The sequence below is a fragment of the Hevea brasiliensis genome, chromosome 18 (assembly GCF_030052815.1).
Source record: "Hevea brasiliensis isolate MT/VB/25A 57/8 chromosome 18, ASM3005281v1, whole genome shotgun sequence".
Lineage (NCBI taxonomy): Eukaryota > Viridiplantae > Streptophyta > Magnoliopsida > Malpighiales > Euphorbiaceae > Hevea > Hevea brasiliensis.
Genome location: NC_079510.1, coordinates 28,378,739 through 28,390,755, shown reverse-complemented (window position 1 = coordinate 28,390,755; position 12,017 = coordinate 28,378,739). Strand labels below are relative to the sequence as shown.

General features: G+C 32.5%; 1 long non-coding RNA gene across 1 annotated transcript; it reads left to right on the top strand.

Moving 5' to 3' along the window:
- Positions 1–2,932: 2,932 nt before the first annotated feature.
- Positions 2,933–11,747, top strand: LOC131176074 (uncharacterized). Its single transcript, XR_009146220.1, has 2 exons — positions 2,933–3,054; positions 11,353–11,747. It is a non-coding gene; the product is annotated as an uncharacterized LOC131176074 (long non-coding RNA).
- The last annotated feature ends 270 nt before the right edge of the window (positions 11,748–12,017 follow it).

Here is a 12,017-nt window from a genome sequence, read left to right as displayed (position 1 = left end):
GATAGCATAAGGCCGTAATGTGCTAGTTATTAAAGCTTATATATATCAACACCTAGATGTTTATGTGTGAGCGATTATCCATTATTTCTCCTAAGTAGTTAAAGTTCAAGTCTGAGACCACTACAACTCTGGAGTAAAGGCGATTATTTCACTAAGTGAAGGTTCAATACAGAGTCACACCTTCATTAGGCATAAAGATTTGTCTTTGGCTAGTATTTACTCTCTTTCTAATAATATTAAAATAAGTGGGAGGAATGTTGGAACATTTTAATATTAATTACTATAATTAATAAAGTATAATTAATTAAGATAACTTAAGCTTATTAAGTTTAACTATTAATTGAAGTAACATAAGTTATAAATTAAATTTAACTTAAGTCATTTATTAAGCTTAAGTTATGAACTAAGTTTTCCTATAAATATGGTATGTTCTAGTCTTTCTCATAACACAACAATACTAAATACTTAGAACAAAAAGTTTAGAGAGAGTTTAATAGTCAAAGAAAGCTATTTCTTTTTAGAGCTTTGGATTCAAACACTGGTGCAAAGTTAGTTTGAGTCACATGATGAAATTGTCAGGCTATTATATCCTGATAGGGATAAGTCATTATATAATGTCTGCTACATCGATTTAAGAGCATTGCCTATTACAAAGGGCTTGAATGTCCCTAAAGAGAGCGAGATATCCATGCCTCAGCCTGATTAATCTAGTTAATTTGTACCTTATATTTTAATTATTATTTTAATTTATTATAATTGCACTAACACTCACAAATTGATCGCCACCAACAATAGAAGCAAAACAAGTGTCAGCAATTGAAAGCAATTTCAAAGGGCTAAACTAATTATAAATTGCAAGTCTCATGGAATGATTCATTATAAAATTCTTGATTTACAAAGCATCCCCATGAATTTTAGTGATCCAATGGCACACATCATAAGTTTCTTGATTAGTTTCTTCATTTTTTGCTGCACATATATTCCTCAAATCAAGATTAAGAGTATGTACAACACAAGGAGTCTAATAAATATGTGGAAACATTCCCTTAATTATTTCTCCAGCACCCTTATAATTCAAAGTATTATCAGTAATGACTTATACCACTTTTTGATGACCAACCTCATCAATTCCTTTTTTTTAGCAAATTAGCAATGAATTGCTTATCTTCCACTTCACTAGAACAATCTACAGATTTGATAAACATAGGGCCAGATTTAGAAACAACAATAAAATTAATCAAAGACCTCCTCTGGGGCTCACTCCATCCATCACTCACAATACTAACACCCTTTTTTAACCAAATGCTTTTAATTGGTTCAAGTAACCTCTCTACATTTGCCTTTTCTTGCTAAAGTAATGTGGTTCTCAATATTTAATGAAGGAACAAAAGTTATACTAATAGGCAAAGGAACTCGTCTAGATTGTGAATTGGTAATTCTATTTGTTGCTTCATTTTCCTATTTCTCATTTTAGAAATATTATCATTCACCACTTTTTTACACACACCAATCCCTTTCCTAGTGATCTTCAATAAATGAGCTCTCACTCTAGTATAAGTCCCTTACTTTCCATTTACAATTATCTCCTCCTTCTTCGGTTTTCTCAAGTTTAGTCATATATCTCCACAAAAGGGTTAAATTCTTCCTCCCTAGTTCTTGAAGAAGTGACACTAGTGCTATTTGTTTGAGTAGAATTAGAATTCGAAGAATCCATTCAAATATTATCCTATTAAAAAAAAAAATGCAACTTCATACAATTTGCAAATTATTCAAACAAATTATATACTAAAGATTAAAGCATAATACAAATTATATATTAAAAGATTAAAGAATTAAATAATATAATTGAATATATTAACTATAAAAATTATTACAAAAAATTTTAATATATAATATAACTATACATAAAACAAATTGAATTAAACAAATTGTATATAAATTATTAAAAAATTATAAAATATATTAATATAACTATAGATTACATATTTTTTCATTACACAAAATTAATGTATGAATTTTTTTTTATTTATCATTAATTAGAATTTAAACTTGAAATTTAATAATTTTAAAAATAACTTTTAAAAATATGTTTATATTTGCCTTAATTTCCATTAAAACTTTGCTTGCAAAAATATGGCAAATCTTGGAAATTTTTAGTGAATTTGAGAGGAATTTTTTAACCTTCTCTTTTAAATATATATATATATATATATGATAACTCTTCAAATTTAGTTTGAGAAAAATCTAATTATGGCATATATATTGAGAGAGAAAATCGATATTAAATGTGACAAAATTATGATTAATTCATGGAAATTTTTGGATAAATTAATTTTAGAGAGAAATTAAAGGAAAGGAAAATTTAATAAAAAGGAAAATAATCAATTAAATAATAAGAGAAAAAAAGTCATTAATTCTAAGCAAATATATACATAATTTCTTTCCATATAAATCATAAACCAATCATCCAACCAAACCAAATCAAATTCAAAAACTCAAAGAAATCAAACCATTCCAATATAAAACCAAATCAAACAATCAAGAAGAATAAAATCCAATAATCAAGCAATCAGGAATGGATAAGCACGATGGTAATGGAGAAAGGAGAAACGGAGAAGGTTAAAGGCCACAAGACAAGGGGAAGGTAGAGAAGAGAAAGGGAGATGCAAAGAAGAGATCCCTCACCTGCACCATCACTGTCGACTGCTGTTGCCGTTGTTACGGTCAATCGCCTCTACACTGCACTGTCAGGCAAGTCCTTTGATCCTCTTCTCCTCCTCCTTCTTCTTTTTCTTCTTCTTCTTCTATGTCTTATTCTGTTGAATGTGATGTAAGTGTGAACTTATGATGCGGTGTGATTCTTATGAGCATTTTTAACCTATTTTTTTTTAAAGAAATGTGTTTCTGTGGCTGAAAATGCATCTTTGATTTGCAGGATTTTTGGAAACAGCCTAAAAATGTGTCATTTTGTTTCTATATCAGAAATGCTTCGGACATTGGGAAATGCTGCCCAGTGCCGTTTCTATGATTCATAGATTTTCACTCACCTCACTAGTAATCAAACCCTCTTTGAAACCCTTCATGAATTTTCTTTTTCTTCATGTGATAGATTTTCATGTTGGCCTTGGTTGCTAGGAGCATCACTCATATATGAGAACCCATTAAGCAATCTAATTCTCGAAAGCTTTCTTCTCTCATTCTGCAAATTGATATTTACAAGGCACATAAAATGAGTTTTTTTTTTCTTGAATTTCTCAAACCAAATTAAAGAACAAATTCAAAGCATATTAGAAGATCATGACATCAAAGGAGACCAAACTTTTAGAACAAAGGCGAGCCAAAAATGCCAAAGTCATCGTTTCTTGATATGGAGAAGAGAAAATAATGGATTAATTTCAAGAAAAAAAAAAGTTACCTGCTTTACAATGTATTAAACATATTGATTGAGGAGAGACTTCCAAATCAGCAGCAATGGAGGCTTCCAAATCCACATTACCAAAATCAGGAGCAACAATAGGGATGAACATGTTATGGATTAGTTATAACAGGTTTTTATAAAACCCTAGCTAATTATGGAGTCAATTTTTGTAAAGAAGTTATGGATGAACATGTTTAGGAATAGGAATCAGAAAGTCTTTAAAAAAAAATCCACTGGAGGGAAATGTAAATTCAAAAAAGAGTTAATTTATTTACAAAGACAATATTGTCCTTGTTATAAGCTTTAAAAAATTATGAAATTGAATTTATAAAAAAATTTACACTTAGTGACCAACATTTTATTTTTTAGCAAGGGTATTTTATAATGGTAGTTAAAATTTTATACAATTATGACCAATTATACTATTGGTCATTATTTATATATCATTAACAAGAAAATTTTAATGTCATCGTTAATATTTGGTCGTTAAAAGCCATAATTCTTATAGTGAAAGTAAGGTTCTTCTTAGCTTAATTAAAGGTTTTAAAGGTAGTATTTTGAAAAAGAGTTTGTTTAAGATTGTTTTATGGTTTTTAATAAAATTGGGGGAATTAAGTTAAAATGTGTAGATTTAAGTAAATAAGTTGTATTTATAATTGTTTAAAGCCTAAAGAGATGTAAAAACCTAGAAAGAGAACCTTAGGATTGATTACTGGGATATGAGGGTTGAAACCCTAATTTTAACACTATGGAAGAATTTTGGGTAGTCCCAAGTTTGATGGCTAAACCATCCAAGTTTAGTAGCTGATTCATGTGAACAGTGCATGGCCAATGTTCGGCTGCTGAAGTTTAAGGCTTTGGTAGCCAAACCTGTTTTAATTGGGAATCCCAATTCAACTCAACTCAACTCAACAAAGCCTTTATCCCAAAAATTTGGGGTCGGCTATATGGATTCTCTTTCTCCATTCTAAACGATTTTGGGTTAAATCCTTAGAAATGTGTAATGCTTCTAGGTCATGTTGTACTACTCTCCTCTAAGTCAGTTTAGGTCTACCTCTTCTTTTCTTTCTATCCTCTAACCTAATGTGCTCTACTTGTCTAACTGGAGCCTCCGTATATTTATGTTTCACATGACCAAACCACCTCAATCTCCCTTCTCTCAACTTATCCTCAATTGGCACCACTCCTACCTTTTCTCTAATACTCTCATTACGGATTTTATCTAGTCTAGTATAACCACTCATCCACCTTAACATTCTCTTCTCCGCAACTCTTATCTTAGACACATACGACTCCTTCAGTGCCCAACACTCACTACCATATAACATGGCCGGTCGTATGGCTGTATGGTAAAATTTTCGTTTCAATTTATTGGGAATTTTGCAATCACATAAAACTCTAGTAGCACTTTTCCACTTCAACCATCCTGCTTTAATCCTATGACTAACATCCTCCTCACATCCCCCATCTACTTGAAGGTTTGAGCTGGGATATTTAAAGTGATTACTTTGGGACAGTACCACTCCATCCAAACTAACTACTTCTTTATCATCAGTTTGGCCTTCACTGAACTTGCAATGCATGTATTCTGTCTTTGTTCTACTTAACTTAAAACCCTTTGACTCTAGAGTACTTCTCCAAAGCTCTAGCTTTCTATTGACTCCTTCTCGCGTCTCATCTATTAGAACTATATCATTTGCAAACATCATGCACTAAGGGATACTCTCTTGTATATGTTTCATCAATTCATCTAAAACTAATGTAAAAAGGTAAGGGCTTACAGCTGAACCTTGGTGTAATCCTTGTGTCCTCTTCCACTATGCGCACAATAGTAGTTGCTCCTTCATACATATCTTTTAACACTTGTATGTACCTAATAGATACCCTCTTTTGTTCTAGCACTCTCCATAAGACATCTTTTGGAACACCATCATAAACCTTCTCCAAATCAATAAAAACCATGTGTAGATCTTTCTTCACATCTCTATATTTCTCCATCAAGCTTCTAATGAGAAAGATCGCTTTCATAGTTGAACGATTGGGCATGAAGCCAAATTGATTGGGAGAGATAGAAGTGTCATGATGTAGTCGATGTTCCACAACTCTCTCCCACAACTTCATAGTATGGCTCATGATTTTAATTCCCCTATAGTTTGAGTAACTCTGTATGTCTCCCTTATTTTTAAAAATAGGTACTAAAATACTCCTCCATTCATCAGGCATTTTCTTTGAATTTAGAATCTTATTAAATAATTTAGTTAACCATGCCACTCTCATATCTCCCAAACACTTCCACACTTCAATTGGTATTCCATCAGGTCCACAGGCTTTACCCACTTTCATTCTCTTAAGTGCTTTATTTACTTCTAAAGATCTAATCCTTCTAGTATAATTCATATTCTTTTCTATTGCTATGTAGTCTATATTCACACTATTACCACTTTGACTTTTGTTAAAGAGATCATCAAAATAATTTCTCCATCTTTCTTTAATGTCCTCATCTTTCACCAATACTTTTCCTTCTTTATCCTTAATGCATCTAACTTGATTGAGATCTTGACATTTCTTTTCTCTCCTCCTTGCTAATCTATAAATATCTTTCTCTCCTTCTTTAGTTCCAAGTTTCTCATATAACTTTTCAAAGGCTTGCGCTATTGCTTGACTAACTGCCTTTTTTGCCTCTTTCTTTGCTATCTTGTACTGTTCATATGTCTCATTATTATCACACTTAGGTAATTTCTTATACCATTCCCTCTTTCTCTTCACTGCCTTTTGTACTTTCTCATTCCACTACCATCTCTCTTTTGAGGGTGGCCCATGTCCTTTAGGCTCTCCAAGTACTTTTCTAGCTACTTCTCTAATCTTTGATGCCATCTGTATCCACATATCATTGGCCTCCACATCTAGCTTCCATGCTTCGGACTCGAGAAGCTCATTTTTGAACTTCACTTGCTTTACTCCTTTAAACTCCCACCACTTTGTTCGAGCTACACTATTTCTTCTAACCTTACTTAAATTATTCCTAAACTTGACATCTAAGACCACTAACCAATGTTGACTTGTTAAAGCCTCTCCTAGAATGACCTTGCAATCCTTGCATAGAGCTCTATTTGTCTTCTTGGTTAAGAGGAAATCAATTTAGCTTCTATGTTGCCCACTTTTAAAAGTCACAAAATGTGACTCTCTTTTTATAAAGTAGGTATTTGCTAGTATTAGGTCGTATGCCATAGCAAAATCCAGGATACTTTTTCCCTCTTCATTTCGATTGCCAAAACTAAAACCTCCATGAACATTCTTATAATCTTGCCTATCACTTCCTACATGTTTATTCAAATCTCCACTGATGAATACATTCTCTTCATTCAGTATGCTTTGCATTAGATCATCCATATCTTCCCAAAATCTTTGTTTACTCTCACTATCTAGTCCTATTTGTGGGGCATAAGCACTAACTACATTTATTATTTCTCCTTCTAGTACTAGCTTTACTAGTATAATTCTATCTCCTACTCTTTTCACAGCTATTACAGCATCTTTCAATGTCCTGTCTATGATTATGCCCACTCCGTTCTTGTTCCTCTCCTTTCCGATAAACCACAATTTGTACCCTGAATTACCCACTTCCTTACTTTTCTCTCCTACCTATTTAGTCTCCTGAATGCAGGCAATATTCAACCTTCTCCTTTCCAAGGTATCCACAAGCTCCATTAATTTTCCTATAAATGATCCAACATTCCAAGTACCAACCCTGATTCTCCTCCTATCCCATTCCTTCCTAATTGATCTCCTTCTATGATATCTTTTATTGTTCTCTATGCTTATCTTGTGTTCTGTTCTACTATCTGTTCTACTATCTGTCCTATGGACTTTTGTCACATCTTACCCCTCCGTAAGACATAACATGATCCCGTAGTATACCTAATGAATTACCAAACTTCGCCTACTGATAACCCATTAAATATACTACTAGGGATTTTAAACCAATTTCCAATCATTTTAAAGTGGTGGGTAATGCCGATTAATTATATAAAACCTTTAATTGAAGTTTAGGTTATAAATCAAATTTCTAAATTAATTTGAAATCTCCAAAAATTTTACAGAAAATTCGGCAGAGCGCTGTTTATATTTTAGGAAAACAGTTCTTCAAAAACCTGTTAAAAACACTCTCAATACATTTAATACCCACAACTCCAATATCCTCATCACAATTTAATCTCAACAACCACAATTTCGAGCAATTCATTATTTAAAAAAAAATGTAAACAAAAAAAAGAAGAACTTAAACTTTTCATTAATAAGAAATAATAAGTTTACAGTACAAATATTTACAATGGTCAAAATAAAATTCAAAAATTTATTATACAATAGCTTAAGTCCAATAAACATACACACAGTTACATATACATTAAAATAAAAATTTACAAGGGTATAATCTATATACCCGGTAATGATCCCAAAATTATAGTCACTTCGAGTCCCAAGCAGCCTACTCTGCTGCTTTATCTACCTCTTTACCTGTGACAGCAATAAAAAGCTATCGCTGAGCCAAAGACTCAATAGTGCACAATTTAAAGAAAATAATAATTTACGCAGTAAATAAATTACAATTTCCCTAAGTAAATCAATTCGAATACTAATATATATAAAATCATGCTTTATTTCTAAAGCTAGAAAATTTCTTAATAAAAACATATTTCATTCCATCATTCATAAAACAAAATTCTAAAAAGACACACAGTTTTAATCATGACACGATTTCCATTTCATCCCAGTAACCAAAGGCTAATGGGGAATACCAAGGCTAGCTAGTATAAATATATGAGTATTCATTCAATTCGTCCTCAACTAGCACATACTTCAACACTTCAACCATAGAGGGAATACAATTCCAATTCATCCCACTAGGCAAGCTAGTGAGGAATTCAAACATATAGTCATGGCACTATGGTTTCAAACAATTTCAACAATTTTCCAAAAATTTGGGTTAGCAACACATAATTTTGTTAAGCAACATATTCAACCCAAATGAGGCTATAAATTAATTTTACAACTTATCCAATTCAAAAATTAAATTTGAAAATAAAAAAGGGTTATTTATTATGCACAAACATTTAATGAGTCGTCTCTCTGCCTTGACTCACTTTTTCCTTATCTTTCCTGGTCTCCTTTTCCACTGAAACACACAATTTAAAATGTTTCAATACTCATTCAACTCATTTCTAATAAATAATTCAACGATTAAATTTTGTAGACTTAATCTATCCCAATGGATTTATAAAATTTGAGTCATTTGCATTCGGTGCATTTGTGGTTACTATTCACCTCACTATTCATTTCAAAATGTTGAATTTTTCATATTTAAGGAATATACTAGTTCTAGTTGTACCCACATACCACATTTTGGGTTACAATTGTGTTGGCATTGATTGGCAATTGAAATTCAAAACTCCCTAAGAGAAATTTCAAAATTTCAATTTTGGCCACTTGGGTTTACTATTCCACTAGACCTATCTACAGTAGAAATTTGGCCAACTTTTCTCCATCAAAGTTGTTCCTTAATGTATTAAATTTAATTTCATTTTTAAATCACTCCATTTGGAGTTTTTTAGCTCAAGTTATGGCATTTTTACCATAACTGGCCGGATTGGTCATTTTCCAAAATTCTGGGCAATTTATGTTCTGACAGATTTGGTGACCTAAGCTTAGTTGGTAATTTGACTAGGTTATGGTCAGAATTTGGGTTTGTGTTCTTCATAAAAGTTATTCTAATATGTCTAAGCTTTCCAATGGTATAAAAATCAGGTCATTTGGACCTTTCTACACCATGTTATGACCATTTGAACATGTACTGTTCATATGGTCAGTTTTGTCCAGTGGCAGGGTACCTATTCCAGATTTAACCAAATTTTACACTAACTTGTGGTTAGTTTTAGAGTAAGATTTCTGCATGAAAATTGTTGCTTTGGGTCTTAATTTTCATCTCCAATTGGCCTTACACTAATTGGAGCAACATAATTTTAGTTATAGCTATTTGAGTGGACCAAGGTCAAGCTGTCCAGAATTGGACATTACCACATTCACACTTCAATCCCATTCTATGCATTCAACCACACTCATAAACACACCAGTTGACCAATTTAAGCATCAATTATGTCAATTGTGCATCAATTCATCAAAATCACCAAAATTTCCCCAATTTTCCAATTGCCAAGAACTCTAATTTCCAATTGCTTCAATTCATGAAACCAAAGTGTATAAAACACATTTGCATACTCAATCAAGCTTGAATACACTTTTAATTCCAATAAATTCCATCAAACCCTAATTCCCCCATGTTGACCGAATTTCCTAAGGTTCCATACATACATGATTTCTTGACTTCCTATGTAAATTCCTACTTATTCAATTGCATCTCCATACATAATACTCAATTTAAATGGAAAGAAAGACTTACCTAATTCAAGCAAATTTTCCTCTTCTCAAATCTTCAATTTCCTTCTTCCTTTTTCCTCCCAAGTGATTTATCTAGGTCTACAGGTGAGATTTTGTGTTAGGGCTAAGGGAATTTATGGGAAGAAACTAAGGGGATTCAAGCTTTTTAAGTCCAACAATGGAGGAACATGAGAGAGTGTAGAGAGAGAAGGAGGACGGCAAAGGATAGAGAAGAATAAGACCAAATAATTTTTTTCTTTTCAATTATCATTATCTCCTTTTAACTTATCTCAATTAAATTAAATTAAATTAAAATTCTTTATTGTGTCATGCTAGTGTAAGGATGATGTCATAATTACTAAGAAAAATTTGAATTTTCTTTTCTTTTTTTCATTTTCTTCCATATAACTCTCCTCTTATAATCTAATTTTCAAAATATTAATTTCCTATATTTTATTGGATATTTAGGCCAAGAGTCACCTCTAAGGGTATATTGACCAAATTGTCCCTTATCGGTTTGATTCGTTTTACCAATAATGCTAGATTGCTATTTGAACTTGTTCTCAATTCTTTTCTATGGTTTTTATATTTTCACTAACTTCGCAATTATCCCTAGGCCTGGGGTGCTATAGGGTCCCATTCGAAAATAGGGCAGCGACTGACCTCGCAGTCACTTCTCGGTTCGGTCACCCATCGCTGTGGCCTCGGCTCATTTAACCCATTATGCATTGTTTTCTTGATTTCTATTTTACCTTCATGTAATTATTATTAATTTTTGTTTGTGGCATTTCTAGGTGACTTAAATATGATTTTACACATCCCAGTTGTCAGGGTAGACACTGGTCACCGGAACAGTAGAATGTACGGAACTAATAAACATAGAGGTGTTACATTTTTATCCACACCCGTCCATGATGCGGGAACCCTTGCTCATTACACCCGGGCGCATGCATGGCGCGTTGCTTTCGGTGAACGCCCTACACCTTTTCATATTTTTCACTACACCCGAGCTCCGATGTAGCGCGTCGTAAGTAGAGGACACCCCAATGTTTATATCATTTGAATCCATATCATGAGGTGTGATGAAATTTTTACGCAGGTTGTCACCTATCGCAACCCTCCTCCTTTATCCGAGCTTGGGACCGGCTAAGCGCAAACTACTTAGGCAGAGTTAATTGGGAATCCCAATTCTAATTAATTATATTTAAGTTTTAAACTAAAAACCCCTAAATCCTTTCCCTTAGACTGAAGATAAGGCATAGAAGACCTATAAATAATGGATCTAGGGGCTATTAAGCAGTAAGTAAAGTAGAAAGGTCTAGTAACCCTAGGTGAGTAGAACCTAGTTAACTATTTTAAATGTATTTCTTTACTTAAAGGTTTACAACATAGTTGGGGCATTCATGCATCATGGTATATATGATTTTATTGAGTATATTGCATAATTGATTTTATATGTTAGAAATGCATTTCACTAAGGCGTTACACCATTAATTGTGCAGTGTTGGTAGTTCATGGATGACCCATTGGTTCTCATTGGGAAAGGAAAGCTAAGTAAAGGAAATAGCACACACACAAATGAGCTCATTGTGAAAGTAAAGGAAAGAGGATATCAAGTAAGGCAATGCTATGTCTTTGACATTTGGATACTAGGGAATTCAGAATCCACCTCAGGTAAGCCATGACTTATATATTGCTGGTATCCATTATGTGTAATGTTAAAAGGAAATCCTGAGGAGCTTCTTTAATAGGTTGGGCACAATGGAATTATGATAATGATTATGTTGTGGCTAGGGAACCACTGGTGACATCACTATCTTGTTATGAATTGTTTGTGATGTGTAAACATCATGTGATTGCTACATTTCATGTGTCTGGATATAACTGTTTTATAATATATTTTATTTCCCTAAAGTATACTTCTACTCACTGAGAAATAATCTCAGCCCCTTTTTTTTATCTTCTCCTTTCAAGAACAAGTGTTAAAGATAGAGTCAACACATTTAGGTTACAAGTTCCAAAGGTTATTGCCTCATTTGTAAAAGGTATATGTAAAGTTAATAGAACTTTTAATGAAATATAAATGTATAAAAATTTACTTTGCTTGTCATCAAATGTTTTATGATAAAAATAAATTGTCTATTTAAATGTGTTTTACGATGAAAAT